Source organism: Mandrillus leucophaeus, unplaced genomic scaffold, assembly GCF_000951045.1.
Source record: "Mandrillus leucophaeus isolate KB7577 unplaced genomic scaffold, Mleu.le_1.0 Scaffold167, whole genome shotgun sequence".
In the NCBI taxonomy this organism is placed as follows: Eukaryota; Metazoa; Chordata; class Mammalia; order Primates; family Cercopithecidae; genus Mandrillus; species Mandrillus leucophaeus.
Genome location: NW_012101665.1, coordinates 4,632,800 through 4,636,450, shown reverse-complemented (window position 1 = coordinate 4,636,450; position 3,651 = coordinate 4,632,800). Strand labels below are relative to the sequence as shown.

The 3,651-nt window shown below is 42.1% G+C and overlaps 1 pseudogene; it reads left to right on the top strand.

The window, feature by feature from the left end:
* The window catches only part of LOC105537021, a 46,410-nt pseudogene extending 43,904 nt beyond the window's left edge, over positions 1-2,506 (top strand).
* Positions 2,507-3,651: the final 1,145 nt, after the last annotated feature.

The window sequence follows — 3,651 nt, the reverse complement described above, 5'->3', positions numbered from 1 at the left end:
GGCATGATCTTGAAATCCCACTTCCACAAGCACTGGCAGTGTTGCGTGGCTACATGGTTCATCCACGTCTGGACCCATCTGGCCCATAGTAAGGTCCCTGTCTCTTATACACATCTACAAAGAGCTCCCAAGTGCGTATGGAGACTGACACCCAACAGAAAAATGGGCAAAAGACTTAAATAGGCCACCAAAGAGGTTATACCTGTCTCTTATACACATCTAGAAAAAGCAGACAACCCAACAGAAAAATGGGCAAAAGACTTAAATAGGCATTTCATAAAAGAAGACACTCAAAAAAAAAACAACAATCATATGACAGGCTGCTCGACTTTATTAATCACCAGGAGAATGCCAATTAAAATCAAAATGCAAATTTGAATCACTGTACCCCACCAGAATAGCTAACATTAATAATAAGACAACAATATCAAATTTAGGCAAGAATGCAAAGCAATTTGAACTCTCAGACACTGTTGGTGGAAGTGCACATTTGTAACAATGTTGAAAAAGTGTTTGATAATATCTCCTGAAGCTGAACTTACCCAAACCCTCTATTCTTTATGTATAGCCAAGAGATACTTATATGTACACCAAAAGTCATGTACAAGTGTTCATAACAGGACTATTCATGATAGCTCAAAACTCAAAACAACTCAAATGTCCATCAATATTTGACAGAGAGGGCCTGGCTACAGTGGCTCACGCCTGCAATCCCAACACTGGGAGGCTGAGGCAGGTGAATCACTGGAACTCAGAAGTTTGAGACCAGCCTGGACAACACAGTGAAACCTCATCTCCACAAAAAATACAAAAAGTAGCCAGGTGTGGTGGTGCACACCTGTGATCCCAGCTGTTCAGGAGGCTGATGTGGGAGGATTGCTGGAGCCCAGGAAGTCAAGGCTGCAGTGAGCCATGATCATGCTACTGCACTCCAGCCTGGGTGACAGAGTGAAACCCTGTCTCTAAAAACAAAAATTCACTGTAGCTCCATAGGTCCATGTAAGTTTATGAACAGGAATAAAGAAAAGAATATGAATAGAATCAATTGTTCTTCAAGCAATTCTTGCAAGACCTTCCGGAAATGTTGATCGTGTCTGGGTTCATTGTCAGCACTGCGGTAGATAAAAAGCTACTGTGGGTTTGAATTTTTTAAAAAATTAACAGCATGAGATCAGAACTTTTGGCTGGGCGTGGTGGCTTATGCCTCTAATCCCAGCACTTTGGGAGGCTGAGGAGGGTCGATCACTCAAGGTTAGGAGTTCAAGACCAGCCTGGCCAACATGGCGAAACCCCGTCTCTCCCAAAAATGCAAAAATTAGCCAGGTGTGGTGGCACGTGTCTGTAATCCCAGCTACTCAGGAGGCTGAGGCAGGAGAATCGTTTGAACACAGGAGGCAGAGGTTGCAGTGAGCCAAGATTGTGCCACTGCACTCCAGCCTGGGCAACAGAGTAAGACTCTGTCTAAAAAAAATATATATATATATATGTATGTGTGTGTGTGTGTGTGTATATATATATAAACTTTTTTTACTACTATGATAAAAAATAGTGTTCATTGTTGATATTATTAAGAAAACATATTGTCATTTCTACTCTTTATTGCTCTGAGTATTATAAGTAATTATCCCTTTTCATATTTATTCCCAGCTAGTGCCTGTCTTCAAATTTCTAATGCTCCTAAGTCTCATGAATTCATTGAACTTTCTATGCGTTACTTTATTTTCTTTCCTCTTAATTAACAATTCTCACTGGTAAGTAGTAAGGTTCAACCTCAAATAGCTGGTGTGAATTGCCATACCAGGCTACTAAAAACAGCAAACTACAGTTAAATTCTCTTTCTTTTCTGTCATTTAAGAAAAGTTGAGCCCTTCCCCCTCGGTTGTTTTCTTGCACAGGAGGGCCGTAGTCAGCCATGGAGCTCAGCAGAAAAGGCATGATCTTGAAATCCCACTTCCACAAGCACTGGCAGTGTTGCGTGGCTACATGGTTCATCCACGTCTGGACCCATCTGGCCCATAGTAAGGTGCTGCACGGTGAGGTATCACACCAGAGTACATGCTGGCCAGGGCTTCAGCATGGCGAGTTAAGGGTGGTTGGTATTCACAAGAAGGTGGCACAAAACACTGGCATCTCTGTGGATCCAAGAAGGTAAAACAAGTCCACCGAGTCCCTGCAAGCCAATGTGCAGTGCCGATGGAGTGCTGCTCCAAACTCATCCTCTTCCCCAGGAAGCCCTTGGCCCCCAAGAAGGGAGACAGTTCTGCTGAAGAACTGAAATTGCCCCAGTAGCTGACAGGACTACTTAGGCCCATCCAGAATGTCTATAAGAAGGAGAAAGCCCAAGTCATCACTGAGGAGGAGAAGAACTCCAAGGCCTTTGCCTGTCTCCACGTGACCTGCCCAGCTCTTCTGCATATGGGTAAAAAGAACCAAGGAAGCTGCCAAACAGGATATTGAAAAAAAAATAAAGATAAAGCCCTGGGGACCTGTAATAAATCAACGGTAAAAAATAAAAAGGCAGAAAATAAAAGAAAAAAAGAAAAGTTGAGCCAAGTGTGGTGGCTCACGCATGTAATCCCAGCACTTTGGGAAGGCGATCACTTGAGGTCAGAAGTTCAAAACCAGCCTGGCCAACATGGCAAAACCCCATCTCTACTAAAAATGCAAAAATTAGCTGGGCATGGTGGTACATGCTTGTAATCCAAGCTACTCAGGAGGCTGAGGCAGGAGAATCACTTGAACCTGGGAGGTGAAGGTTGCAGTGAGCCAAGACCATGTAACTACACTCTAGCCTGGGCGACAGAGTGAGACTCTGTCTCAAAACAGAAAAGGAAAAATAAAATAAATAATAAATAAAAATTATCTGAGCATGGTGGTGTGCACCTGTAGTCCTTGCAACTCCGGAGGATGACATGGGAGGGTGGCATGAGCCCAGGACTATATCACTGCACTTCAGCCTGGGTGACAGAGTGAGACCCTGTCTCTAAAATGAAGAAAAGAAAAGAGAAGAAGAAAAGAAAAAAAGAAAAGAAAGAAGGAAGGAGGGAAGGAGAAAAGAAAGAAAAAAATAAAGAGGAAGGAAGGAAGGAAGGAAGGAAGGATGGGAGGGAGGGAGGGAGGGAAAATGAAAAAGAAAGAAGGGAAGAGAAAGAAAGAAAAGTTGAAAAGCTCAGGGTAGCATCCGAATATACTCTACTGTGGAAGCTTAAAACAAATGATGGAAAGGAAAAACTGATTAATACTCTTCTAAACCAAAGTCCTTAGGACAAAATTCAAAGACTTTATTCCTTTCAATAATCAAGGCAAAGGCAGAAGAGCAATCATGAATTGCAAGTTAACCTGGAATCTTGATTTTACATTCTCTTATGTTAGAGCGTCCTGCATCCTGAGAAAGCGAATTCTGAACAAGCTCATTTCTGTACCTAAGACAGCACATACTCAAAAAAGAATTGATCTATACATTTCTAGTTTATGTTTTAAAAATTTCTGTATCCAAGGTTTCTGAAAATCATAGAAGTGACTTGCCTTGGGACAATTTCAGCTCTGGTAGATAAACAACTTGGTTCCTCCTTATAAGCATAGATAGCTAGGAGCAAAATTCTTTTAGCTGGGGGTTGGAATTTCTCAAGAGAGAAATCAAAGATTTTTGAC